The 26010-nt window shown below is 69.7% G+C and overlaps 15 non-coding genes across 15 annotated transcripts; all 15 read left to right on the top strand.

Annotated features, from left to right (window-relative positions):
• The first annotated feature begins 749 nt into the window (after nucleotides 1-749).
• On the top strand, nucleotides 750-868 carry LOC137213548 (5S ribosomal RNA). Its single transcript, XR_010938184.1, has one exon. It is a non-coding gene; the product is annotated as a 5S ribosomal RNA (ribosomal RNA).
• Nucleotides 869-1805: 937 nt separating this feature from the next.
• Nucleotides 1806-1924, top strand: LOC137214118 (5S ribosomal RNA). The gene has a single exon (XR_010938737.1). It is a non-coding gene; the product is annotated as a 5S ribosomal RNA (ribosomal RNA).
• A 938-nt stretch (nucleotides 1925-2862) lies between these two features.
• Nucleotides 2863-2981, top strand: LOC137213562 (5S ribosomal RNA). The gene has a single exon (XR_010938198.1). It is a non-coding gene; the product is annotated as a 5S ribosomal RNA (ribosomal RNA).
• Nucleotides 2982-5675: 2694 nt separating this feature from the next.
• LOC137214117 (5S ribosomal RNA) lies at nucleotides 5676-5794 on the top strand. Its single transcript, XR_010938736.1, has one exon. It is a non-coding gene; the product is annotated as a 5S ribosomal RNA (ribosomal RNA).
• A 937-nt stretch (nucleotides 5795-6731) lies between these two features.
• LOC137214116 (5S ribosomal RNA) lies at nucleotides 6732-6850 on the top strand. The gene has a single exon (XR_010938734.1). It is a non-coding gene; the product is annotated as a 5S ribosomal RNA (ribosomal RNA).
• A 2702-nt stretch (nucleotides 6851-9552) lies between these two features.
• Nucleotides 9553-9671, top strand: LOC137214115 (5S ribosomal RNA). Its single transcript, XR_010938733.1, has one exon. It is a non-coding gene; the product is annotated as a 5S ribosomal RNA (ribosomal RNA).
• A 937-nt stretch (nucleotides 9672-10608) lies between these two features.
• LOC137214114 (5S ribosomal RNA) lies at nucleotides 10609-10727 on the top strand. The gene has a single exon (XR_010938732.1). It is a non-coding gene; the product is annotated as a 5S ribosomal RNA (ribosomal RNA).
• A 2699-nt stretch (nucleotides 10728-13426) lies between these two features.
• On the top strand, nucleotides 13427-13545 carry LOC137214113 (5S ribosomal RNA). Its single transcript, XR_010938731.1, has one exon. It is a non-coding gene; the product is annotated as a 5S ribosomal RNA (ribosomal RNA).
• A 937-nt stretch (nucleotides 13546-14482) lies between these two features.
• LOC137214111 (5S ribosomal RNA) lies at nucleotides 14483-14601 on the top strand. The gene has a single exon (XR_010938730.1). It is a non-coding gene; the product is annotated as a 5S ribosomal RNA (ribosomal RNA).
• A 938-nt stretch (nucleotides 14602-15539) lies between these two features.
• LOC137213561 (5S ribosomal RNA) lies at nucleotides 15540-15658 on the top strand. Its single transcript, XR_010938197.1, has one exon. It is a non-coding gene; the product is annotated as a 5S ribosomal RNA (ribosomal RNA).
• A 2693-nt stretch (nucleotides 15659-18351) lies between these two features.
• LOC137213546 (5S ribosomal RNA) lies at nucleotides 18352-18470 on the top strand. The gene has a single exon (XR_010938182.1). It is a non-coding gene; the product is annotated as a 5S ribosomal RNA (ribosomal RNA).
• Nucleotides 18471-19407: 937 nt separating this feature from the next.
• On the top strand, nucleotides 19408-19526 carry LOC137214110 (5S ribosomal RNA). The gene has a single exon (XR_010938729.1). It is a non-coding gene; the product is annotated as a 5S ribosomal RNA (ribosomal RNA).
• Nucleotides 19527-20464: 938 nt separating this feature from the next.
• On the top strand, nucleotides 20465-20583 carry LOC137213560 (5S ribosomal RNA). The gene has a single exon (XR_010938196.1). It is a non-coding gene; the product is annotated as a 5S ribosomal RNA (ribosomal RNA).
• A 2694-nt stretch (nucleotides 20584-23277) lies between these two features.
• Nucleotides 23278-23396, top strand: LOC137214108 (5S ribosomal RNA). The gene has a single exon (XR_010938727.1). It is a non-coding gene; the product is annotated as a 5S ribosomal RNA (ribosomal RNA).
• A 937-nt stretch (nucleotides 23397-24333) lies between these two features.
• LOC137214107 (5S ribosomal RNA) lies at nucleotides 24334-24452 on the top strand. The gene has a single exon (XR_010938726.1). It is a non-coding gene; the product is annotated as a 5S ribosomal RNA (ribosomal RNA).
• The last annotated feature ends 1558 nt before the right edge of the window (nucleotides 24453-26010 follow it).

Here is a 26010-nt window from a genome sequence, read left to right as displayed (position 1 = left end):
CGAGGCACCAGAGCGGATGGAGGCTCAGAGCCCTCCAGACCCAGACTCCGCCATGGGCCCAGTTGCCGTCATTTCGGCCCGCGAGCCCCTCGACCTGCACCTGGCCGCCCCCACCGGCGCCCAGCCCCGGCGCCGCCACCTGTGTGCCGGTGTGTCCCTCCACAGCTCCCTCCGACAAAAGCCCCCCCACACCCCGCCCCTCTGGCGTGTCACCGCGGCCGGGTGCGGGAGCGGGATCGAGGGCAGGGGCCGCTTCCCCGGGCCTGCCGGCCACCAGGGGCGGGGTCCTGAGCTCGGCGGGGGGTGTGGGGGCAAGGGTGGCCTTGCCGGGGCTGAGGGGCCGTGGCGACTCAATGGTGGCTCCCGGTGGCTTCGGGCCGGCTGCTGTCGGGCAGGAGGGCCGGCCCGGGCTGCGGCCGGGCTGCGCCTAGCGCCGCGTGGGCGGGCAGGGCCGATGCCCAAGGGACCGCGGGCCCCGGGCCCTGAAGCCTCCGGGGCCACGTCCCTGTGAGCGACGTGCGGGATCTTGGGCGGGGCGCCAAGCGCCGAAGGGTTTGCTGGGTCACGGCCGCCCTGGGCTGGGAGGTGGTCGCCAAACCCTCTGCCGCCGCCCGATACCCGAGACCTCCGTTCCCCCTGCCTGGGCGGGCGAGGGGGCCCTGTCGGGGCGGGCCGGCCGCCAGGCTGGCGTTAAGGCGCCAGCGCCAGCGAAACTGGGCCTCAAGAGGCAGCCGTCGGCCCCCGCCCCCGTCTACGGCCATACCACCCTGAACGCGCCCGATCTCGTCTGATCTCGGAAGCTAAGCAGGGTCGGGCCTGGTTAGTACTTGGATGGGAGACCGCCGGGGAATACCGGGTGCTGTAGGCTTTTTGCCTCCCGCTCCGCCCGCCTTCTCCTTTACTCGCCCGCGGCGGGGGCCGCCGGCTCCGCCCCCGCCGGGCCCCGCTGCAGGCCCCACCTCCTCAGGCCCCTCCCACCACGGCGCGCGCCGGCGGGGGCGCTCCCCGCCGGCCCGGCCGGCCAGGCGGCCAGAAGGCGGCCCTGGAAGGCAGCCGCACCCCAGACGCTCCCGGGGTGGCTGGCCCGGACCCAGACTCCGCCGCGGGCCCAGTGGCCGTCCTTTCGGCCCGCGAGCCCCTCGACCTGCACCTGGCCGCCCCCACCGGCGCCCAGCCCCGGCGCCGCCACCTGTGTGCCTGTGTGTCCCTCCACAGCTCCCTCCGACAAAAGCCCCGCCCCACCACCACCCCGCCCCTCTGGCGTGTCACCGCGGTTGGGTGCGGGAGCGGGATCGAGGGCAGGGGCCGCTTCCCCGGGCCTGCCGGCCACCAGGGGCGGGGTCCTGAGCTCGGCGGGGGGTGTGGGGGCAAGGGTGGCCTTGCCGGGGCAGAGGGGCCGTGGCGACTCAATGGTGGCTCCCGGTGGCTTCGGGCCGGCTGCTGTCGGGCAGGAGGGCCGGCCCGGGCTGCGGCCGGGCTGCGCCTAGCGCCGCGTGGGCGGGCAGGACCGATGCCCAAGGGACCGCGGGCCCCGGGCCCTGAAGCCTCCGGGGCCACGTCCCTGTGAGCGACGTGCGGGATCTTGGGCGGGGCGCCAAGCGCCGAAGGGTTTGCTGGGTCACGGCCGCCCTGGGCTGGGAGGTGGTCGCCAAACCCTCCGCCGCCGCCCGATACCCGAGACCTCCGTTCCCCCTGCCTGGGCGGGCGAGGGGGCCCTGCCGGGGCGGGCCGGCCGCCAGGCTGGCGTTAAGGCGCCAGCGCCAGCGAAACTGGGCCTCAAGAGGCAGCCGTCGGCCCCCGCCCCCGTCTACGGCCATACCACCCTGAACGCGCCCGATCTCGTCTGATCTCGGAAGCTAAGCAGGGTCGGGCCTGGTTAGTACTTGGATGGGAGACCGCCTGGGAATACCGGGTGCTGTAGGCTTTTTGCCTCCCGCTCCGCCCGCCTTCTCCTTTACTCGCCCGCGGCGGGGGCCGCCGGCTCCGCCCCCGCCGGGCCCCGCTGCAGGACCCACCTCCTCAGGCCCCTCCCACCACGGCGCGCGCCGGCGGGGGCGCTCCCCGCCGGCCCGGCCGGCCAGGCGGCCAGAAGGCGGCCCTGGAAGGCAGCCGCACCCCAGACGCTCCCGGGGTGGCTGGCCCAGACCCAGACTCCGCCGCGGGCCCAGTGGCCGTCCTTTCGGCCCGCGAGCCCCTCGACCTGCACCTGGCCGCCCCCACCGGCGCCCAGCCCCGGCGCCGCCACCTGTGTGCCTGTGTGTCCCTCCACAGCTCCCTCCGACAAAAGCCCCGCCCCACCACCACCCCGCCCCTCTGGCGTGTCACCGCGGTTGGGTGCGGGAGCGGGATCGAGGGCAGGGGCCGCTTCCCCGGGCCTGCCGGCCACCAGGGGCGGGGTCCTGAGCTCGGCGGGGGGTGTGGGGGCAAGGGTGGCCTTGCCGGGGCAGAGGGGCCGTGGCGACTCAATGGTGGCTCCCGGTGGCTTCGGGCCGGCTGCTGTCGGGCAGGAGGGCCGGCCCGGGCTGCGGCCGGGCTGCGCCTAGCGCCGCGTGGGCGGGCAGGACCGATGCCCAAGGGACCGCGGGCCCCGGGCCCTGAAGCCTCCGGGGCCACGTCCCTGTGAGCGACGTGCGGGATCTTGGGCGGGGCGCCATGCGCCGAAGGGTTTGCTGGGTCACGGCCGCCCTGGGCTGGGAGGTGGTCGCCAAACCCTCCGCCGCCGCCCGATACCCGGGACCTCCGTTCCCCCTGCCTGGGCGGGCGAGGGGGCCCTGCCTGGGCGGGCTGGCCGCCAGGCTGGCGTTAAGGCGCCAGCGCCAGCGAAACTGGGCCTCAAGAGGCCGCCCGCGGCCCCCCGCCCCCGTCTACGGCCATACCACCCTGAACGCGCCCGATCTCGTCTGATCTCGGAAGCTAAGCAGGGTCGGGCCTGGTTAGTACTTGGATGGAAGACCGCCTGGGAATACCGGGTGCTGTAGGCTTTTTGCCTCCCGCTCCGCCCGCCTTCTCCTTTACTCGCCCGCGGCGGGGGGGCCGCCGGCTCCGCCCCCGCCGAGCCCCGCTGCAGGCAGTAGTCAAGGTGGTTTACCTGCCCGAGCAGGAAGCTTGGGCGATGGCAGAAGTGGGAAGAAACTCTTGAGCGCAGGTTCTTGGGATCCACGGAGCAGCGCATGCACATGCGATGGGTGCCTACACAGCTGGCTTGCTTGTCTGTGGGGAAAGGCGAGATGGGTCAGGGCCTGGGTTCCTGAGGGGCTGAGAATCAAGGCAGGGATAGAAGAAAGGGGACAGGCCCACATCTCCTGAACCCACGCCGGCGCCCACTCACCTTTGTGGAAAATACGATTGAAAAGTGCCCGCAAGAATCTCTTCAGATGCCTCCAGAGTTGAGGGAAGAAGGGGAGGGGGGAGGCCGGGAGCAGGGTGAGCCCTGAAATCCAACCCTTGTCCTGTCACACCCCAGCAGCCCTCCCACCTCAGCCCCTTCAAGACCCCAGGGCTCCCCCAACCGCGCTGCACAGATCCTGCCCTGACCATAGTCACCATGTTGATCCCCACGTTGAGCAAGATGAAGCTGACCGGGATCAGAAGAATTGAGTATCCTTGCTCCTGGCATTTCCTGGGGATGGGGCCAGTGAACGGCTCGGCTCGGTAGTAGTTTCGCTCACCCATGGCCGTTGGTCCCAGGACTGCCTGGGCCCTCTGCCCTCCAGTTTTAACTGGGAGCCAGACTGGGTCATAATGTGGCAGGTGGTGAGGTCACAGTGAGGGAGGGGGATGAAAAGGAGGGCCCAGAGTGGCATTCCCTGGTAACCAGGGTCAGGTAAGCTGAGCCTGGACAGTCAAACAGGGCCTGGTGGCCGGCATACATCCCCTCGAGCGGTCATTCATTCGCTCACCGCCCGCTGACTCACTTGTTCAAATGACACATTGCGTCTCTTGGCCCCTCTTGAGACTAGGAAGACCTCGGCCTCAGAGGCCTGCTGAAGGCCTGGCTGGAGTCCAGAGCCTCAGCCTTCTTCATGCCCTTCACTGGGCCTGGAGCTGGACCTGCCCAGATGTGGAATCTCCCAGTTTGGAAGCAACGTCTTGTATGAGGCTCTCTGTGGACAGGGACAGCTGAGACACAGAGGAGGTGCCCAGAGACCAGGGGTTTGGAGTCTGCAGCTGCAGATGTACTTAGTGCATGGTATAGGACCAGGAGGGGCCTGCTGGCAGAACTGTGGCCACTAAACCAAAGGGACCCTCAGGCCAAGAAGGGGACACTGGCTTCTTATTGCAGGAAGCCAAGCGCAGGGACCCAGGCTGGCAGAAGGAGTGGCGCTTCCAAGCCACAGACCACCAATGTTTCCTGGACTCTGGCGCTCTTTATTCCTCTCTCCATGCCCTGCCGCCCCCTGCCCCTGCCCCCATTTGCTGCTGGTAAGTTCATTTTCCCAGTCTGGCTCCCGTGCAGAGAGGGCCTGGAGGCCGAGGTGGAAGGTAGCAGCGAGTTGGCCCGCGCTTGGCCCTCCTGCGGTTGCCGCTTCAGCACCAGACTGTGATACACCTGGTAGTTGGCATTGCCTCCCGGGTTCCGGCTGAGTGGCATGAAGGTGGGCGGGGGTGGAGGGTGCTCGGTAGCCTGGACGTCGGGCAGGAGGTGAGAGGGGCGGAGGAGCAGCGCTGAGCTGGGAGCCGGGGCCCGCTGGTCCGAGGCCTCGGCCAGTACCGTGAGGGAGGCGGAGGTGGCCACAGGGCGCCGCAAGGGCAGGATCTCAGCCCATTCGGCCAGCGGGTGCCGCACCTCGTGGGGATCGCGGGAGTAATCCAAGTGTCCCGTGGAGGGATGCAGGCTGCGGTTGGACTCGCTGTGAGCACAGCTGGGGAGGCTACGTCTGTGGGCCGGTGGGGTGTCGCGCTACCAGGCTTCGGGCCGGTAGACCCGAGGCACCAGAGCGGATGGAGGCTCAGAGCCCTCCAGACCCAGACTCCGCCATGGGCCCAGTTGCCGTCATTTCGGCCCGCGAGCCCCTCGACCTGCACCTGGCCGCCCCCACCGGCGCCCAGCCCCGGCGCCGCCACCTGTGTGCCGGTGTGTCCCTCCACAGCTCCCTCCGACAAAAGCCCCCCCACACCCCGCCCCTCTGGCGTGTAACCGCGGCCGGGTGCGGGAGCGGGATCGAGGGCAGGGGCCGCTTCCCCGGGCCTGCCGGCCACCAGGGGCGGGGTCCTGAGCTCGGCGGGGGGTGTGGGGGCAAGGGTGGCCTTGCCGGGGCTGAGGGGCCGTGGCGACTCAATGGTGGCTCCCGGTGGCTTCGGGCCGGCTGCTGTCGGGCAGGAGGGCCGGCCCGGGCTGCGGCCGGGCTGCGCCTAGCGCCGCGTGGGCGGGCAGGGCCGATGCCCAAGGGACCGCGGGCCCCGGGCCCTGAAGCCTCCGGGGCCACGTCCCTGTGAGCGACGTGCGGGATCTTGGGCGGGGCGCCAAGCGCCGAAGGGTTTGCTGGGTCACGGCCGCCCTGGGCTGGGAGGTGGTCGCCAAACCCTCCGCCGCCGCCCGATACCCGAGACCTCCGTTCCCCCTGCCTGGGCGGGCGAGGGGGCCCTGTCGGGGCGGGCTGGCCGCCAGGCTGGCGTTAAGGCGCCAGCGCCAGCGAAACTGGGCCTCAAGAGGCCGCCCGCGGCCCCCCGCCCCCGTCTACGGCCATACCACCCTGAACGCGCCCGATCTCGTCTGATCTCGGAAGCTAAGCAGGGTCGGGCCTGGTTAGTACTTGGATGGGAGACCGCCTGGGAATACCGGGTGCTGTAGGCTTTTTGCCTCCCGCTCCGCCCGCCTTCTCCTTTACTCGCCCGCGGCGGGGGCCGCCGGCTCCGCCCCCGCCGGGCCCCGCTGCAGGCCCCACCTCCTCAGGCCCCTCCCACCACGGCGCGCGCCGGCGGGGGCGCTCCCCGCCGGCCCGGCCGGCCAGGCGGCCAGAAGGCGGCCCTGGAAGGCAGCCGCACCCCAGACGCTCCCGGGGTGGCTGGCCCGGACCCAGACTCCGCCGCGGGCCCAGTGGCCGTCCTTTCGGCCCGCGAGCCCCTCGACCTGCACCTGGCCGCCCCCACCGGCGCCCAGCCCCGGCGCCGCCACCTGTGTGCCTGTGTGTCCCTCCACAGCTCCCTCCGACAAAAGCCCCGCCCCACCACCACCCCGCCCCTCTGGCGTGTCACCGCGGTTGGGTGCTGGAGCGGGATCGAGGGCAGGGGCCGCTTCCCCGGGCCTGCCGGCCACCAGGGGCGGGGTCCTGAGCTCGGCGGGGGGTGTGGGGGCAAGGGTGGCCTTGCCGGGGCTGAGGGGCCGTGGCGACTCAATGGTGGCTCCCGGTGGCTTCGGGCCGGCTGCTGTCAGGCAGGAGGGCCGGCCCGGGCTGCGGCCGGGCTGCGCCTAGCTCCGCGTGGGCGGGCAGGACCGATGCCCAAGGGACCACGGGCCCCGGGGCCTGAAGCCTCCGGGGCCACGTCCCTGTGAGCGACGTGCGGGATCTTGGGCGGGGCGCCAAGCGCCGAAGGGTTTGCTGGGTCACGGCCGCCCTGGGCTGGGAGGTGGTCGCCAAACCCTCCGCCGCCGCCCGATACCCGAGACCTCCGTTCCCCCTGCCTGGGCGGGCGAGGGGGCCCTGCCGGGGCGGGCCGGCCGCCAGGCTGGCGTTAAGGCGCCAGCGCCAGCGAAACTGGGCCTCAAGAGGCAGCCGTCGGCCCCCGCCCCCGTCTACGGCCATACCACCCTGAACGCGCCCGATCTCGTCTGATCTCGGAAGCTAAGCAGGGTCGGGCCTGGTTAGTACTTGGATGGGAGACCGCCTGGGAATACCGGGTGCTGTAGGCTTTTTGCCTCCCGCTCCGCCCGCCTTCTCCTTTACTCGCCCGCGGCGGGGGGGCCGCCGGCTCCGCCCCCGCCGAGCCCCGCTGCAGGCAGTAGTCAAGGTGGTTTACCTGCCCGAGCAGGAAGCTTGGGCGACGGCAGAAGTGGGAAGAAACTCTTGAGCACAGGTTCTTGGGATCCACGGAGCAGCGCATGCACATGCCATGGGTGCCTACACAGCTGGCTTGCTTGTCTGTGGGGAAAGGCGAGATGGGTCAGGGCCTGGGTTCCTGAGGGGCTGAGAATCAAGGCAGGGATAGAAGAAAGGGGACAGGCCCACATCCCCTGAACCCACGCCGGCGCCCACTCACCTTTGTGGAAAATACGATTGAAAAGTGCCCGCAAGAATCTCTTCAGATGCCTCCAGAGTTGAGGGAAGAAGGGGAGGGGGGAGGCCGGGAGCAGGGTGAGCCCTGAAATCCAACCCTTGTCCTGTCACACCCCAGCAGCCCTCCCACCTCAGCCCCTTCAAGACCCCAGGGCTCCCCCAACCGCGCTGCACAGATCCTGCCCTGACCATAGTCACCATGTTGATCCCCACGTTGAGCAAGATGAAGCTGACCGGGATCAGAAGAATTGAGTATCCTTGCTCCTGGCATTTCCTGGGGATGGGGCCAGTGAACGGCTCGGCTCGGTAGTAGTTTCGCTCACCCATGGCCGTTGGTCCCAGGACTGCCTGGGCCCTCTGCCCTCCAGTTTTAACTGGGAGCCAGACTGGGTCATAATGGGGCAGGTGGTGAGGTCACAGTGAGGGAGGGGGATGAAAAGGAGGGCCCAGAGTGGCATTCCCTGGTAACCAGGGTCAGGTAAGCTGAGCCTGGACAGTCAAACAGGGCCCGGTGGCCGGCATACATCCCCTCGAGCGGTCACTCATTCGCTCACCGCCCGCTGACTCACTTGTTCAAATGACACATTGCGTCTCTTGGCCCCTCTTGAGACTAGGAAGACCTTGGCCTCAGAGGCCTGCTGAAGGCCTGGCTGGAGTCCAGAGCCTCAGCCTTCTTCATGCCCTTCACTGGGCCTGGAGCTGGACCTGCCCAGATGTGGAACCTCCCAGTTTGGAAGCAACGTCTTGTATGAGGCTCTCTGTGGACAGGGACAGCTGAGACACAGAGGAGGTGCCCAGAGACCAGGGGTTTGGAGTCTGCAGCTGCAGATGTACTTAGTGCATGGTATAGGACCAGGAGGGGCCTGCTGGCAGAACTGTGGCCACTAAACCAAAGGGACCCTCAGGCCAAGAAGGGGACACTGGCTTCTTATTGCAGGAAGCCAAGCGCAGGGACCCAGGCTGGCAGAAGGAGTGGCGCTTCCAAGCCACAGACCACCAATGTTTCCTGGACTCTGGAGCTCTTTATTCCTCTCTCCATGCCCTGCCGCCCCCTGCCCCTGCCCCCATTTGCTGCTGGTAAGTTCATTTTCCCAGTCTGGCTCCCGTGCAGAGAGGGCCTGGAGGCCGAGGTGGAAGGTAGCAGCGAGTTGGCCCGCGCTTGGCCCTCCTGCGGTTGCCGCTTCAGCACCAGACTGTCATACACACCTGGTAGTTGGCATTGCCTCCCGGGTTCCGGCTGAGTGGCATGAAGGTGGGCGGGGGTGGAGGGTGCTCGGTAGCCTGGACGTCGGGCAGGAGGTGAGAGGGGCGGAGGAGCAGCGCTGAGCTGGGAGCCGGGGCCCGCTGGTCCGAGGCCTCGGCCAGTACCGTGAGGGAGGCGGAGGTGGCCACAGGGCGCCGCAAGGGCAGGATCTCAGCCCATTCGGCCAGCGGGTGCCGCACCTCGTGGGGATCGCGGGAGTAATCCAAGTGTCCCGTGGAGGGATGCAGGCTGCGGTTGGACTCGCTGTGAGCACAGCTGGGGAGGCTACGTCTGTGGGCCGGTGGGGTGTCGCGCTACCAGGCGTCGGGCCGGTAGACCCGAGGCACCAGAGCGGATGGAGGCTCAGAGCCCTCCAGACCCAGACTCCGCCATGGGCCCAGTTGCTGTCCTTTTGGCCCGCGAGCCCCTCGACCTGCACCTGGCCGCCCCCACCGGCGCCCAGCCCCGGCGCCGCCACCTGTGTGCCTGTGTGTCCCTCCACAGCTCCCTCCGACAAAAGCCCCGCCCCACCACCACCCCGCCCCTCTGGCGTGTCACCGCGGTTGGGTGCGGGAGCGGGATCGAGGGCAGGGGCCGCTTCCCCGGGCCTGCCGGCCACCAGGGGCGGGGTCCTGAGCTCGGCGGGGGGTGTGGGGGCAAGGGTGGCCTTGCCGGGGCAGAGGGGCCGTGGCGACTCAATGGTGGCTCCCGGTGGCTTCGGGCCGGCTGCTGTCGGGCAGGAGGGCCGGCCCGGGCTGCGGCCGGGCTGCGCCTAGCGCCGCGTGGGCGGGCAGGACCGATGCCCAAGGGACCGCGGGCCCCGGGCCCTGAAGCCTCCGGGGCCACGTCCCTGTGAGCGACGTGCGGGATCTTGGGCGGGGCGCCAAGCGCCGAAGGGTTTGCTGGGTCACGGCCGCCCTGGGCTGGGAGGTGGTCGCCAAACCCTCCGCCGCCGCCCGATACCCGAGACCTCCGTTCCCCCTTCCTGGGCGGGCGAGGGGGCCCTGCCGGGGCGGGCCGGCCGCCAGGCTGGCGTTAAGGCGCCAGCGCCAGCGAAACCGGGCCTCAAGAGGCCGCCCGCGGCCCCCCGCCCCCGTCTACGGCCATACCACCCTGAACGCGCCCGATCTCGTCTGATCTCGGAAGCTAAGCAGGGTCGGGCCTGGTTAGTACTTGGATGGGAGACCGCCTGGGAATACCGGGTGCTGTAGGCTTTTTGCCTCCCGCTCCGCCCGCCTTCTCCTTTACTCGCCCGCGGCGGGGGCCGCCGGCTCCGCCCCCGCCGGGCCCCGCTGCAGGACCCACCTCCTCAGGCCCCTCCCACCACGGCGCGCGCCGGCGGGGGCGCTCCCCGCCGGCCCGGCCGGCCAGGCGGCCAGAAGGCGGCCCTGGAAGGCAGCCGCACCCCAGACGCTCCCGGGGTGGCTGGCCCAGACCCAGACTCCGCCGCGGGCCCAGTGGCCGTCCTTTCGGCCCGCGAGCCCCTCGACCTGCACCTGGCCGCCCCCACCGGCGCCTAGCCCCGGCGCCGCCATCTGTGTGCCGGTGTGTCCCTCCACAGCTCCCTCCGACAAAAGCCCCGCCCCACCACCACCCCGCCCCTCTGGCGTGTCACCGCGGTTGGGTGCTGGAGCGGGATCGAGGGCAGGGGCCGCTTCCCCGGGCCTGCCGGCCACCAGGGGCGGGGTCCTGAGCTCGGCGGGGGGTGTGGGGGCAAGGGTGGCCTTGCCGGGGCTGAGGGGCCGTGGCGACTCAATGGTGGCTCCCGGTGGCTTCGGGCCGGCTGCTGTCAGGCAGGAGGGCCGGCCCGGGCTGCGGCCGGGCTGCGCCTAGCTCCGCGTGGGCGGGCAGGACCGATGCCCAAGGGACCACGGGCGCCGGGGCTTGAAGCCTCCGGGGCCACGTCCCTGTGAGCGACGTGCGGGATCTTGGGCGGGGCGCCAAGCGCCGAAGGGTTTGCTGGGTCACGGCCGCCCTGGGCTGGGAGGTGGTCGCCAAACCCTCCGCCGCCGCCCGATACCCGAGACCTCCGTTCCCCCTGCCTGGGCGGGCGAGGGGGCCCTGCCGGGGCGGGCCGGCCGCCAGGCTGGCGTTAAGGCGCCAGCGCCAGCGAAACTGGGCCTCAAGAGGCAGCCGTCGGCCCCCGCCCCCGTCTACGGCCATACCACCCTGAACGCGCCCGATCTCGTCTGATCTCGGAAGCTAAGCAGGGTCGGGCCTGGTTAGTACTTGGATGGGAGACCGCCTGGGAATACCGGGTGCTGTAGGCTTTTTGCCTCCCGCTCCGCCCGCCTTCTCCTTTACTCGCCCGCGGCGGGGGGGCCGCCGGCTCCGCCCCCGCCGAGCCCCGCTGCAGGCAGTAGTCAAGGTGGTTTACCTGCCCGAGCAGGAAGCTTGGGCGACGGCAGAAGTGGGAAGAAACTCTTGAGCACAGGTTCTTGGGATCCACGGAGCAGCGCATGCACATGCCATGGGTGCCTACACAGCTGGCTTGCTTGTCTGTGGGGAAAGGCGAGATGGGTCAGGGCCTGGGTTCCTGAGGGGCTGAGAATCAAGGCAGGGATAGAAGAAAGGGGACAGGCCCACATCCCCTGAACCCACGCCGGCGCCCACTCACCTTTGTGGAAAATACGATTGAAAAGTGCCCGCAAGAATCTCTTCAGATGCCTCCAGAGTTGAGGGAAGAAGGGGAGGGGGGAGGCCGGGAGCAGGGTGAGCCCTGAAATCCAACCCTTGTCCTGTCACACCCCAGCAGCCCTCCCACCTCAGCCCCTTCAAGACCCCAGGGCTCCCCCAACCGCGCTGCACAGATCCTGCCCTGACCATAGTCACCATGTTGATCCCCACGTTGAGCAAGATGAAGCTGACCGGGATCAGAAGAATTGAGTATCCTTGCTCCTGGCATTTCCTGGGGATGGGGCCAGTGAACGGCTCGGCTCGGTAGTAGTTTCGCTCACCCATGGCCGTTGGTCCCAGGACTGCCTGGGCCCTCTGCCCTCCAGTTTTAACTGGGAGCCAGACTGGGTCATAATGGGGCAGGTGGTGAGGTCACAGTGAGGGAGGGGGATGAAAAGGAGGGCCCAGAGTGGCATTCCCTGGTAACCAGGGTCAGGTAAGCTGAGCCTGGACAGTCAAACAGGGCCCGGTGGCCGGCATACATCCCCTCGAGCGGTCACTCATTCGCTCACCGCCCGCTGACTCACTTGTTCAAATGACACATTGCATCTCTTGGCCCCTCTTGAGACTAGGAAGACCTTGGCCTCAGAGGCCTGCTGAAGGCCTGGCTGGAGTCCAGAGCCTCAGCCTTCTTCATGCCCTTCACTGGGCCTGGAGCTGGACCTGCCCAGATGTGGAACCTCCCAGTTTGGAAGCAACGTCTTGTATGAGGCTCTCTGTGGACAGGGACAGCTGAGACACAGAGGAGGTGCCCAGAGACCAGGGGTTTGGAGTCTGCAGCTGCAGATGTACTTAGTGCATGGTATAGGACCAGGAGGGGCCTGCTGGCAGAACTGTGGCCACTAAACCAAAGGGACCCTCAGGCCAAGAAGGGGACACTGGCTTCTTATTGCAGGAAGCCAAGCGCAGGGACCCAGGCTGGCAGAAGGAGTGGCGCTTCCAAGCCACAGACCACCAATGTTTCCTGGACTCTGGAGCTCTTTATTCCTCTCTCCATGCCCTGCCGCCCCCTGCCCCTGCCCCCATTTGCTGCTGGTAAGTTCATTTTCCCAGTCTGGCTCCCATGCAGAGAGGGCCTGGAGGCCGAGGTGGAAGGTAGCAGCGAGTTGGCCCGCGCTTGGCCCTCCTGCGGTTGCCGCTTCAGCACCAGACTGTCATACACCTGGTAGTTGGCATTGCCTCCCGGGTTCCGGCTGAGTGGCATGAAGGTGGGCGGGGGTGGAGGGTGCTCGGTAGCCTGGACGTCGGGCAGGAGGTGAGAGGGGCGGAGGAGCAGCGCTGAGCTGGGAGCCGGGGCCCGCTGGTCCGAGGCCTCGGCCAGTACCGTGAGGGAGGCGGAGGTGGCCACAGGGCGCCGCAAGGGCAGGATCTCAGCCCATTCGGCCAGCGGGTGCCGCACCTCGTGGGGATCGCGGGAGTAATCCAAGTGTCCCGTGGAGGGATGCAGGCTGCGGTTGGACTCGCTGTGAGCACAGCTGGGGAGGCTACGTCTGTGGGCCGGTGGGGTGTCGCGCTACCAGGCGTCGGGCCGGTAGACCCGAGGCACCAGAGCGGATGGAGGCTCAGAGCCCTCCAGACCCAGACTCCGCCATGGGCCCAGTTGCTGTCCTTTTGGCCCGCGAGCCCCTCGACCTGCACCTGGCCGCCCCCACCGGCGCCCAGCCCCGGCGCCGCCACCTGTGTGCCTGTGTGTCCCTCCACAGCTCCCTCCGACAAAAGCCCCGCCCCACCACCACCCCGCCCCTCTGGCGTGTCACCGCGGTTGGGTGCGGGAGCGGGATCGAGGGCAGGGGCCGCTTCCCCGGGCCTGCCGGCCACCAGGGGCGGGGTCCTGAGCTCGGCGGGGGGTGTGGGGGCAAGGGTGGCCTTGCCGGGGCTGAGGGGCCGTGGCGACTCAATGGTGGCTCCCGGTGGCTTCGGGCCGGCTGCTGTCGGGCAGGAGGGCCGGCCCGGGCTGCGGCCGGGCTGCGCCTAGCGCCGCGTGGGCGGGCAGGGCCGATGCCCAAGGGACCGCGGGCCCCGGGCCCTGAAGCCTCCGGGGCCACGTCCCTGTGAGCGACGTGCGGGATCTTGGGCGGGGCGCCAAGCGCCGAAGGGTTTGCTGGGTCACGGCCGCCCTGGGCTGGGAGGTGGTCGCCAAACCCTCCGCCGCCGCCCGATACCCGAGACCTCCGTTCCCCCTGCCTGGGCGGGCGAGGGGGCCCTGTCGGGGCGGGCCGGCCGCCAGGCTGGCGTTAAGGCGCCAGCGCCAGCGAAACTGGGCCTCAAGAGGCAGCCGTCGGCCCCCGCCCCCGTCTACGGCCATACCACCCTGAACGCGCCCGATCTCGTCTGATCTCGGAAGCTAAGCAGGGTCGGGCCTGGTTAGTACTTGGATGGGAGACCGCCTGGGAATACCGGGTGCTGTAGGCTTTTTGCCTCCCGCTCCGCCCGCCTTCTCCTTTACTCGCCCGCGGCGGGGGCCGCCGGCTCCGCCCCCGCCGGGCCCCGCTGCAGGCCCCACCTCCTCAGGCCCCTCCCACCACGGCGCGCGCCGGCGGGGGCGCTCCCCGCCGGCCCGGCCGGCCAGGCGGCCAGAAGGCGGCCCTGGAAGGCAGCCGCACCCCAGACGCTCCCGGGGTGGCTGGCCCGGACCCAGACTCCGCCGCGGGCCCAGTGGCCGTCCTTTCGGCCCGCGAGCCCCTCGACCTGCACCTGGCCGCCCCCACCGGCGCCCAGCCCCGGCGCCGCCACCTGTGTGCCTGTGTGTCCCTCCACAGCTCACTCCGACAAAAGCCCCGCCCCACCACCACCCCGCCCCTCTGGCGTGTCACCGCGGTTGGGTGCGGGAGCGGGATCGAGGGCAGGGGCCGCTTCCCCGGGCCTGCCGGCCACCAGGGGCGGGGTCCTGAGCTCGGCGGGGGGTGTGGGGGCAAGGGTGGCCTTGCCGGGGCTGAGGGGCCGTGGCGACTCAATGGTGGCTCCCGGTGGCTTCGGGCCGGCTGCTGTCGGGCAGGAGGGCCGGCCCGGGCTGCGGCCGGGCTGCGCCTAGCGCCGCGTGGGCGGGCAGGGCCGATGCCCAAGGGACCGCGGGCCCCGGGCCCTGAAGCCTCCGGGGCCACGTCCCTGTGAGCGACGTGCGGGATCTTGGGCGGGGCGCCAAGCGCCGAAGGGTTTGCTGGGTCACGGCCGCCCTGGGCTGGGAGGTGGTCGCCAAACCCTCCGCCGCCGCCCGATACCCGAGACCTCCGTTCCCCCTGCCTGGGCGGGCGAGGGGGCCCTGTCGGGGCGGGCCGGCCGCCAGGCTGGCGTTAAGGCGCCAGCGCCAGCGAAACTGGGCCTCAAGAGGCAGCCGTCGGCCCCCGCCCCCGTCTACGGCCATACCACCCTGAACGCGCCCGATCTCGTCTGATCTCGGAAGCTAAGCAGGGTCGGGCCTGGTTAGTACTTGGATGGGAGACCGCCTGGGAATACCGGGTGCTGTAGGCTTTTTGCCTCCCGCTCCGCCCGCCTTCTCCTTTACTCGCCCGCGGCGGGGGCCGCCGGCTCCGCCCCCGCCGGGCCCCGCTGCAGGCCCCACCTCCTCAGGCCCCTCCCACCACGGCGCGCGCCGGCGGGGGCGCTCCCCGCCGGCCCGGCCGGCCAGGCGGCCAGAAGGCGGCCCTGGAAGGCAGCCGCACCCCAGACGCTCCCGGGGTGGCTGGCCCGGACCCAGACTCCGCCGCGGGCCCAGTGGCCGTCCTTTCGGCCCGCGAGCCCCTCGACCTGCACCTGGCCGCCCCCACCGGCGCCCAGCCCCGGCGCCGCCACCTGTGTGCCTGTGTGTCCCTCCACAGATCCCTCCGACAAAAGCCCCGCCCCACCACCACCCCGCCCCTCTGGCGTGTCACCGCGGTTGGGTGCGGGAGCGGGATCGAAGGCAGGGGCCGCTTCCCCGGGCCTGCCGGCCACCAGGGGCGGGGTCCTGAGCTCGGCGGGGGGTGTGGGGGCAAGGGTGGCCTTGCCGGGGCAGAGGGGCCGTGGCGACTCAATGGTGGCTCCCGGTGGCTTCGGGCCGGCTGCTGTCGGGCAGGAGGGCCGGCCCGGGCTGCGGCCGGGCTGCGCCTAGCGCCGCGTGGGCGGGCAGGACCGATGCCCAAGGGACCGCGGGCCCCGGGCCCTGAAGCCTCCGGGGCCACGTCCCTGTGAGCGACGTGCGGGATCTTGGGCGGGGCGCCAAGCGCCGAAGGGTTTGCTGGGTCACGGCCGCCCTGGGCTGGGAGGTGGTCGCCAAACCCTCCGCCGCCGCCCGATACCCGGGACCTCCGTTCCCCCTGCCTGGGCGGGCGAGGGGGCCCTGCCTGGGCGGGCTGGCCGCCAGGCTGGCGTTAAGGCGCCAGCGCCAGCGAAACTGGGCCTCAAGAGGCCGCCCGCGGCCCCCCGCCCCCGTCTACGGCCATACCACCCTGAACGCGCCCGATCTCGTCTGATCTCGGAAGCTAAGCAGGGTCGGGCCTGGTTAGTACTTGGATGGAAGACCGCCTGGGAATACCGGGTGCTGTAGGCTTTTTGCCTCCCGCTCCGCCCGCCTTCTCCTTTACTCGCCCGCGGCGGGGGGGCCGCCGGCTCCGCCCCCGCCGAGCCCCGCTGCAGGCAGTAGTCAAGGTGGTTTACCTGCCCGAGCAGGAAGCTTGGGCGATGGCAGAAGTGGGAAGAAACTCTTGAGCGCAGGTTCTTGGGATCCACGGAGCAGCGCATGCACATGCGATGGGTGCCTACACAGCTGGCTTGCTTGTCTGTGGGGAAAGGCGAGATGGGTCAGGGCCTGGGTTCCTGAGGGGCTGAGAATCAAGGCAGGGATAGAAGAAAGGGGACAGGCCCACATCTCCTGAACCCACGCCGGCGCCCACTCACCTTTGTGGAAAATACGATTGAAAAGTGCCCGCAAGAATCTCTTCAGATGCCTCCAGAGTTGAGGGAAGAAGGGGAGGGGGGAGGCCGGGAGCAGGGTGAGCCCTGAAATCCAACCCTTGTCCTGTCACACCCCAGCAGCCCTCCCACCTCAGCCCCTTCAAGACCCCAGGGCTCCCCCAACCGCGCTGCACAGATCCTGCCCTGACCATAGTCACCATGTTGATCCCCACGTTGAGCAAGATGAAGCTGACCGGGATCAGAAGAATTGAGTATCCTTGCTCCTGGCATTTCCTGGGGATGGGGCCAGTGAACGGCTCGGCTCGGTAGTAGTTTCGCTCACCCATGGCCGTTGGTCCCAGGACTGCCTGGGCCCTCTGCCCTCCAGTTTTAACTGGGAGCCAGACTGGGTCATAATGGGGCAGGTGGTGAGGTCACAGTGAGGGAGGGGGATGAAAAGGAGGGCCCAGAGTGGCATTCCCTGGTAACCAGGGTCAGGTAAGCTGAGCCTGGACAGTCAAACAGGGCCTGGTGGCCGGCATACATCCCCTCGAGCGGTCATTCATTCGCTCACCGCCCGCTGACTCACTTGTTCAAATGACACATTGCGTCTCTTGGCCCCTCTTGAGACTAGGAAGACCTCGGCCTCAGAGGCCTGCTGAAGGCCTGGCTGGAGTCCAGAGCCTCAGCCTTCTTCATGCCCTTCACTGGGCCTGGAGCTGGACCTGCCCAGATGTGGAATCTCCCAGTTTGGAAGCAACGTCTTGTATGAGGCTCTCTGTGGACAGGGACAGCTGAGACACAGAGGAGGTGCCCAGAGACCAGGGGTTTGGAGTCTGCAGCTGCAGATGTACTTAGTGCATGGTATAGGACCAGGAGGGGCCTGCTGGCAGAACTGTGGCCACTAAACCAAAGGGACCCTCAGGCCAAGAAGGGGACACTGGCTTCTTATTGCAGGAAGCCAAGCGCAGGGACCCAGGCTGGCAGAAGGAGTGGCGCTTCCAAGCCACAGACCACCAATGTTTCCTGGACTCTGGCGCTCTTTATTCCTCTCTCCATGCCCTGCTGCCCCCTGCCCCTGCCCCCATTTGCTGCTGGTAAGTTCATTTTCCCAGTCTGGCTCCCGTGCAGAGAGGGCCTGGAGGCCGAGGTGGAAGGTAGCAGCGAGTTGGCCCGCGCTTGGCCCTCCTGCGGTTGCCGCTTCAGCACCAGACTGTGATACACCTGGTAGTTGGCATTGCCTCCCGGGTTCCGGCTGAGTGGCATGAAGGTGGGCGGGGGTGGAGGGTGCTCGGTAGCCTGGACGTCGGGCAGGAGGTGAGAGGGGCGGAGGAGCAGCGCTGAGCTGGGAGCCGGGGCCCGCTGGTCCGAGGCCTCGGCCAGTACCGTGAGGGAGGCGGAGGTGGCCACAGGGCGCCGCAAGGGCAGGATCTCAGCCCATTCGGCCAGCGGGTGCCGCACCTCGTGGGGATCGCGGGAGTAATCCAAGTGTCCCGTGGAGGGATGCAGGCTGCGGTTGGACTCGCTGTGAGCACAGCTGGGGAGGCTACGTCTGTGGGCCGGTGGGGTGTCGCGCTACCAGGCTTCGGGCCGGTAGACCCGAGGCACCAGAGCGGATGGAGGCTCAGAGCCCTCCAGACCCAGACTCCGCCATGGGCCCAGTTGCCGTCATTTCGGCCCGCGAGCCCCTCGACCTGCACCTGGCCGCCCCCACCGGCGCCCAGCCCCGGCGCCGCCACCTGTGTGCCGGTGTGTCCCTCCACAGCTCCCTCCGACAAAAGCCCCCCCACACCCCGCCCCTGTGGCGTGTCACCGCGGCCGGGTGCGGGAGCGGGATCGAGGGCAGGGGCCGCTTCCCCGGGCCTGCCGGCCACCAGGGGCGGGGTCCTGAGCTCGGCGGGGGGTGTGGGGGCAAGGGTGGCCTTGCCGGGGCTGAGGGGCCGTGGCGACTCAATGGTGGCTCCCGGTGGCTTCGGGCCGGCTGCTGTCGGGCAGGAGGGCCGGCCCGGGCTGCGGCCGGGCTGCGCCTAGCGCCGCGTGGGCGGGCAGGGCCGATGCCCAAGGGACCGCGGGCCCCGGGCCCTGAAGCCTCCGGGGCCACGTCCCTGTGAGCGACGTGCGGGATCTTGGGCGGGGCGCCAAGCGCCGAAGGGTTTGCTGGGTCACGGCCGCCCTGGGCTGGGAGGTGGTCGCCAAACCCTCTGCCGCCGCCCGATACCCGAGACCTCCGTTCCCCCTGCCTGGGCGGGCGAGGGGGCCCTGTCGGGGCGGGCCGGCCGCCAGGCTGGCGTTAAGGCGCCAGCGCCAGCGAAACTGGGCCTCAAGAGGCAGCCGTCGGCCCCCGCCCCCGTCTACGGCCATACCACCCTGAACGCGCCCGATCTCGTCTGATCTCGGAAGCTAAGCAGGGTCGGGCCTGGTTAGTACTTGGATGGGAGACCGCCGGGGAATACCGGGTGCTGTAGGCTTTTTGCCTCCCGCTCCGCCCGCCTTCTCCTTTACTCGCCCGCGGCGGGGGCCGCCGGCTCCGCCCCCGCCGGGCCCCGCTGCAGGCCCCACCTCCTCAGGCCCCTCCCACCACGGCGCGCGCCGGCGGGGGCGCTCCCCGCCGGCCCGGCCGGCCAGGCGGCCAGAAGGCGGCCCTGGAAGGCAGCCGCACCCCAGACGCTCCCGGGGTGGCTGGCCCGGACCCAGACTCCGCCGCGGGCCCAGTGGCCGTCCTTTCGGCCCGCGAGCCCCTCGACCTGCACCTGGCCGCCCCCACCGGCGCCCAGCCCCGGCGCCGCCACCTGTGTGCCTGTGTGTCCCTCCACAGCTCCCTCCGACAAAAGCCCCGCCCCACCACCACCCCGCCCCTCTGGCGTGTCACCGCGGTTGGGTGCGGGAGCGGGATCGAGGGCAGGGGCCGCTTCCCCGGGCCTGCCGGCCACCAGGGGCGGGGTCCTGAGCTCGGCGGGGGGTGTGGGGGCAAGGGTGGCCTTGCCGGGACAGAGGGGCCGTGGCGACTCAATGGTGGCTCCCGGTGGCTTCGGGCCGGCTGCTGTCGGGCAGGAGGGCCGGCCCGGGCTGCGGCCGGGCTGCGCCTAGCGCCGCGTGGGCGGGCAGGACCGATGCCCAAGGGACCGCGGGCCCCGGGCCCTGAAGCCTCCGGGGCCACGTCCCTGTGAGCGACGTGCGGGATCTTGGGCGGGGCGCCAAGCGCCGAAGGGTTTGCTGGGTCACGGCCGCCCTGGGCTGGGAGGTGGTCGCCAAACCCTCCGCCGCCGCCCGATACCCGAGACCTCCGTTCCCCCTGCCTGGGCGGGCGAGGGGGCCCTGCCGGGGCGGGCCGGCCGCCAGGCTGGCGTTAAGGCGCCAGCGCCAGCGAAACTGGGCCTCAAGAGGCAGCCGTCGGCCCCCGCCCCCGTCTACGGCCATACCACCCTGAACGCGCCCGATCTCGTCTGATCTCGGAAGCTAAGCAGGGTCGGGCCTGGTTAGTACTTGGATGGGAGACCGCCTGGGAATACCGGGTGCTGTAGGCTTTTTGCCTCCCGCTCCGCCCGCCTTCTCCTTTACTCGCCCGCGGCGGGGGCCGCCGGCTCCGCCCCCGCCGGGCCCCGCTGCAGGACCCACCTCCTCAGGCCCCTCCCACCACGGCGCGCGCCGGCGGGGGCGCTCCCCGCCGGCCCGGCCGGCCAGGCGGCCAGAAGGCGGCCCTGGAAGGCAGCCGCACCCCAGACGCTCCCGGGGTGGCTGGCCCAGACCCAGACTCCGCCGCGGGCCCAGTGGCCGTCCTTTCGGCCCGCGAGCCCCTCGACCTGCACCTGGCCGCCCCCACCGGCGCCCAGCCCCGGCGCCGCCACCTGTGTGCCTGTGTGTCCCTCCACAGCTCCCTCCGACAAAAGCCCCGCCCCACCACCACCCCGCCCCTCTGGCGTGTCACCGCGGTTGGGTGCGGGAGCGGGATCGAGGGCAGGGGCCGCTTCCCCGGGCCTGCCGGCCACCAGGGGCGGGGTCCTGAGCTCGGCGGGGGGTGTGGGGGCAAGGGTGGCCTTGCCGGGGCAGAGGGGCCGTGGCGACTCAATGGTGGCTCCCGGTGGCTTCGGGCCGGCTGCTGTCGGGCAGGAGGGCCGGCCCGGGCTGCGGCCGGGCTGCGCCTAGCGCCGCGTGGGCGGGCAGGACCGATGCCCAAGGGACCGCGGGCCCCGGGCCCTGAAGCCTCCGGGGCCACGTCCCTGTGAGCGACGTGCGGGATCTTGGGCGGGGCGCCATGCGCCGAAGGGTTTGCTGGGTCACGGCCGCCCTGGGCTGGGAGGTGGTCGCCAAACCCTCCGCCGCCGCCCGATACCCGGGACCTCCGTTCCCCCTGCCTGGGCGGGCGAGGGGGCCCTGCCTGGGCGGGCTGGCCGCCAGGCTGGCGTTAAGGCGCCAGCGCCAGCGAAACTGGGCCTCAAGAGGCCGCCCGCGGCCCCCCGCCCCCGTCTACGGCCATACCACCCTGAACGCGCCCGATCTCGTCTGATCTCGGAAGCTAAGCAGGGTCGGGCCTGGTTAGTACTTGGATGGAAGACCGCCTGGGAATACCGGGTGCTGTAGGCTTTTTGCCTCCCGCTCCGCCCGCCTTCTCCTTTACTCGCCCGCGGCGGGGGGGCCGCCGGCTCCGCCCCCGCCGAGCCCCGCTGCAGGCAGTAGTCAAGGTGGTTTACCTGCCCGAGCAGGAAGCTTGGGCGATGGCAGAAGTGGGAAGAAACTCTTGAGCGCAGGTTCTTGGGATCCACGGAGCAGCGCATGCACATGCGATGGGTGCCTACACAGCTGGCTTGCTTGTCTGTGGGGAAAGGCGAGATGGGTCAGGGCCTGGGTTCCTGAGGGGCTGAGAATCAAGGCAGGGATAGAAGAAAGGGGACAGGCCCACATCTCCTGAACCCACGCCGGCGCCCACTCACCTTTGTGGAAAATACGATTGAAAAGTGCCCGCAAGAATCTCTTCAGATGCCTCCAGAGTTGAGGGAAGAAGGGGAGGGGGGAGGCCGGGAGCAGGGTGAGCCCTGAAATCCAACCCTTGTCCTGTCACACCCCAGCAGCCCTCCCACCTCAGCCCCTTCAAGACCCCAGGGCTCCCCCAACCGCGCTGCACAGATCCTGCCCTGACCATAGTCACCATGTTGATCCCCACGTTGAGCAAGATGAAGCTGACCGGGATCAGAAGAATTGAGTATCCTTGCTCCTGGCATTTCCTGGGGATGGGGCCAGTGAACGGCTCAGCTCGGTAGTAGTTTCGCTCACCCATGGCCGTTGGTCCCAGGACTGCCTGGGCCCTCTGCCCTCCAGTTTTAACTGGGAGCCAGACTGGGTCATAATGTGGCAGGTGGTGAGGTCACAGTGAGGGAGGGGGATGAAAAGGAGGGCCCAGAGTGGCATTCCCTGGTAACCAGGGTCAGGTAAGCTGAGCCTGGACAGTCAAACAGGGCCTGGTGGCCGGCATACATCCCCTCGAGCGGTCATTCATTCGCTCACCGCCCGCTGACTCACTTGTTCAAATGACACATTGCGTCTCTTGGCCCCTCTTGAGACTAGGAAGACCTCGGCCTCAGAGGCCTGCTGAAGGCCTGGCTGGAGTCCAGAGCCTCAGCCTTCTTCATGCCCTTCACTGGGCCTGGAGCTGGACCTGCCCAGATGTGGAATCTCCCAGTTTGGAAGCAACGTCTTGTATGAGGCTCTCTGTGGACAGGGACAGCTGAGACACAGAGGAGGTGCCCAGAGACCAGGGGTTTGGAGTCTGCAGCTGCAGATGTACTTAGTGCATGGTATAGGACCAGGAGGGGCCTGCTGGCAGAACTGTGGCCACTAAACCAAAGGGACCCTCAGGCCAAGAAGGGGACACTGGCTTCTTATTGCAGGAAGCCAAGCGCAGGGACCCAGGCTGGCAGAAGGAGTGGCGCTTCCAAGCCACAGACCACCAATGTTTCCTGGACTCTGGCGCTCTTTATTCCTCTCTCCATGCCCTGCCGCCCCCTGCCCCTGCCCCCATTTGCTGCTGGTAAGTTCATTTTCCCAGTCTGGCTCCCGTGCAGAGAGGGCCTGGAGGCCGAGGTGGAAGGTAGCAGCGAGTTGGCCCGCGCTTGGCCCTCCTGCGGTTGCCGCTTCAGCACCAGACTGTGATACACCTGGTAGTTGGCATTGCCTCCCGGGTTCCGGCTGAGTGGCATGAAGGTGGGCGGGGGTGGAGGGTGCTCGGTAGCCTGGACGTCGGGCAGGAGGTGAGAGGGGCGGAGGAGCAGCGCTGAGCTGGGAGCCGGGGCCCGCTGGTCCGAGGCCTCGGCCAGTACCGTGAGGGAGGCGGAGGTGGCCACAGGGCGCCGCAAGGGCAGGATCTCAGCCCATTCGGCCAGCGGGTGCCGCACCTCGTGGGGATCGCGGGAGTAATCCAAGTGTCCCGTGGAGGGATGCAGGCTGCGGTTGGACTCGCTGTGAGCACAGCTGGGGAGGCTACGTCTGTGGGCCGGTGGGGTGTCGCGCTACCAGGCTTCGGGCCGGTAGACCCGAGGCACCAGAGCGGATGGAGGCTCAGAGCCCTCCAGACCCAGACTCCGCCATGGGCCCAGTTGCCGTCATTTCGGCCCGCGAGCCCCTCGACCTGCACCTGGCCGCCCCCACCGGCGCCCAGCCCCGGCGCCGCCACCTGTGTGCCGGTGTGTCCCTCCACAGCTCCCTCCGACAAAAGCCCCCCCACACCCCGCCCCTCTGGCGTGTAACCGCGGCCGGGTGCGGGAGCGGGATCGAGGGCAGGGGCCGCTTCCCCGGGCCTGCCGGCCACCAGGGGCGGGGTCCTGAGCTCGGCGGGGGGTGTGGGGGCAAGGGTGGCCTTGCCGGGGCTGAGGGGCCGTGGCGACTCAATGGTGGCTCCCGGTGGCTTCGGGCCGGCTGCTGTCGGGCAGGAGGGCCGGCCCGGGCTGCGGCCGGGCTGCGCCTAGCGCCGCGTGGGCGGGCAGGGCCGATGCCCAAGGGACCGCGGGCCCCGGGCCCTGAAGCCTCCGGGGCCACGTCCCTGTGAGCGACGTGCGGGATCTTGGGCGGGGCGCCAAGCGCCGAAGGGTTTGCTGGGTCACGGCCGCCCTGGGCTGGGAGGTGGTCGCCAAACCCTCCGCCGCCGCCCGATACCCGAGACCTCCGTTCCCCCTGCCTGGGCAGGCGAGGGGGCCCTGTCGGGGCGGGCTGGCCGCCAGGCTGGCGTTAAGGCGCCAGCGCCAGCGAAACTGGGCCTCAAGAGGCCGCCCGCGGCCCCCCGCCCCCGTCTACGGCCATACCACCCTGAACGCGCCCGATCTCGTCTGATCTCGGAAGCTAAGCAGGGTCGGGCCTGGTTAGTACTTGGATGGGAGACCGCCTGGGAATACCGGGTGCTGTAGGCTTTTTGCCTCCCGCTCCGCCCGCCTTCTCCTTTACTCGCCCGCGGCGGGGGCCGCCGGCTCCGCCCCCGCCGGGCCCCGCTGCAGGCCCCACCTCCTCAGGCCCCTCCCACCACGGCGCGCGCCGGCGGGGGCGCTCCCCGCCGGCCCGGCCGGCCAGGCGGCCAGAAGGCGGCCCTGGAAGGCAGCCGCACCCCAGACGCTCCCGGGGTGGCTGGCCCGGACCCAGACTCCGCCGCGGGCCCAGTGGCCGTCCTTTCGGCCCGCGAGCCCCTCGACCTGCACCTGGCCGCCCCCACCGGCGCCCAGCCCCGGCGCCGCCACCTGTGTGCCTGTGTGTCCCTCCACAGCTCCCTCCGACAAAAGCCCCGCCCCACCACCACCCCGCCCCTCTGGCGTGTCACCGCGGTTGGGTGCTGGAGCGGGATCGAGGGCAGGGGCCGCTTCCCCGGGCCTGCCGGCCACCAGGGGCGGGGTCCTGAGCTCGGCGGGGGGTGTGGGGGCAAGGGTGGCCTTGCCGGGGCTGAGGGGCCGTGGCGACTCAATGGTGGCTCCCGGTGGCTTCGGGCCGGCTGCTGTCAGGCAGGAGGGCCGGCCCGGGCTGCGGCCGGGCTGCGCCTAGCTCCGCGTGGGCGGGCAGGACCGATGCCCAAGGGACCACGGGCCCCGGGGCCTGAAGCCTCCGGGGCCACGTCCCTGTGAGCGACGTGCGGGATCTTGGGCGGGGCGCCAAGCGCCGAAGGGTTTGCTGGGTCACGGCCGCCCTGGGCTGGGAGGTGGTCGCCAAACCCTCCGCCGCCGCCCGATACCCGAGACCTCCGTTCCCCCTGCCTGGGCGGGCGAGGGGGCCCTGCCGGGGCGGGCCGGCCGCCAGGCTGGCGTTAAGGCGCCAGCGCCAGCGAAACTGGGCCTCAAGAGGCAGCCGTCGGCCCCCGCCCCCGTCTACGGCCATACCACCCTGAACGCGCCCGATCTCGTCTGATCTCGGAAGCTAAGCAGGGTCGGGCCTGGTTAGTACTTGGATGGGAGACCGCCTGGGAATACCGGGTGCTGTAGGCTTTTTGCCTCCCGCTCCGCCCGCCTTCTCCTTTACTCGCCCGCGGCGGGGGGGCCGCCGGCTCCGCCCCCGCCGAGCCCCGCTGCAGGCAGTAGTCAAGGTGGTTTACCTGCCCGAGCAGGAAGCTTGGGCGACGGCAGAAGTGGGAAGAAACTCTTGAGCACAGGTTCTTGGGATCCACGGAGCAGCGCATGCACATGCCATGGGTGCCTACACAGCTGGCTTGCTTGTCTGTGGGGAAAGGCGAGATGGGTCAGGGCCTGGGTTCCTGAGGGGCTGAGAATCAAGGCAGGGATAGAAGAAAGGGGACAGGCCCACATCCCCTGAACCCACGCCGGCGCCCACTCACCTTTGTGGAAAATACGATTGAAAAGTGCCCGCAAGAATCTCTTCAGATGCCTCCAGAGTTGAGGGAAGAAGGGGAGGGGGGAGGCCGGGAGCAGGGTGAGCCCTGAAATCCAACCCTTGTCCTGTCACACCCCAGCAGCCCTCCCACCTCAGCCCCTTCAAGACCCCAGGGCTCCCCCAACCGCGCTGCACAGATCCTGCCCTGACCATAGTCACCATGTTGATCCCCACGTTGAGCAAGATGAAGCTGACCGGGATCAGAAGAATTGAGTATCCTTGCTCCTGGCATTTCCTGGGGATGGGGCCAGTGAACGGCTCGGCTCGGTAGTAGTTTCGCTCACCCATGGCCGTTGGTCCCAGGACTGCCTGGGCCCTCTGCCCTCCAGTTTTAACTGGGAGCCAGACTGGGTCATAATGGGGCAGGTGGTGAGGTCACAGTGAGGGAGGGGGATGAAAAGGAGGGCCCAGAGTGGCATTCCCTGGTAACCAGGGTCAGGTAAGCTGAGCCTGGACAGTCAAACAGGGCCCGGTGGCCGGCATACATCCCCTCGAGCGGTCACTCATTCGCTCACCGCCCGCTGACTCACTTGTTCAAATGACACATTGCGTCTCTTGGCCCCTCTTGAGACTAGGAAGACCTTGGCCTCAGAGGCCTGCTGAAGGCCTGGCTGGAGTCCAGAGCCTCAGCCTTCTTCATGCCCTTCACTGGGCCTGGAGCTGGACCTGCCCAGATGTGGAACCTCCCAGTTTGGAAGCAACGTCTTGTATGAGGCTCTCTGTGGACAGGGACAGCTGAGACACAGAGGAGGTGCCCAGAGACCAGGGGTTTGGAGTCTGCAGCTGCAGATGTACTTAGTGCATGGTATAGGACCAGGAGGGGCCTGCTGGCAGAACTGTGGCCACTAAACCAAAGGGACCCTCAGGCCAAGAAGGGGACACTGGCTTCTTATTGCAGGAAGCCAAGCGCAGGGACCCAGGCTGGCAGAAGGAGTGGCGCTTCCAAGCCACAGACCACCAATGTTTCCTGGACTCTGGAGCTCTTTATTCCTCTCTCCATGCCCTGCCGCCCCCTGCCCCTGCCCCCATTTGCTGCTGGTAAGTTCATTTTCCCAGTCTGGCTCCCGTGCAGAGAGGGCCTGGAGGCCGAGGTGGAAGGTAGCAGCGAGTTGGCCCGCGCTTGGCCCTCCTGCGGTTGCCGCTTCAGCACCAGAC

The sequence above is a fragment of the Pseudorca crassidens genome, chromosome 19 (assembly GCF_039906515.1).
Source record: "Pseudorca crassidens isolate mPseCra1 chromosome 19, mPseCra1.hap1, whole genome shotgun sequence".
Taxonomy (NCBI): Eukaryota; Metazoa; Chordata; class Mammalia; order Artiodactyla; family Delphinidae; genus Pseudorca; species Pseudorca crassidens.
The sequence above is the reverse complement of the archived record's forward strand: the minus strand, read 5'-3'. Positions and strand labels throughout refer to the sequence as shown.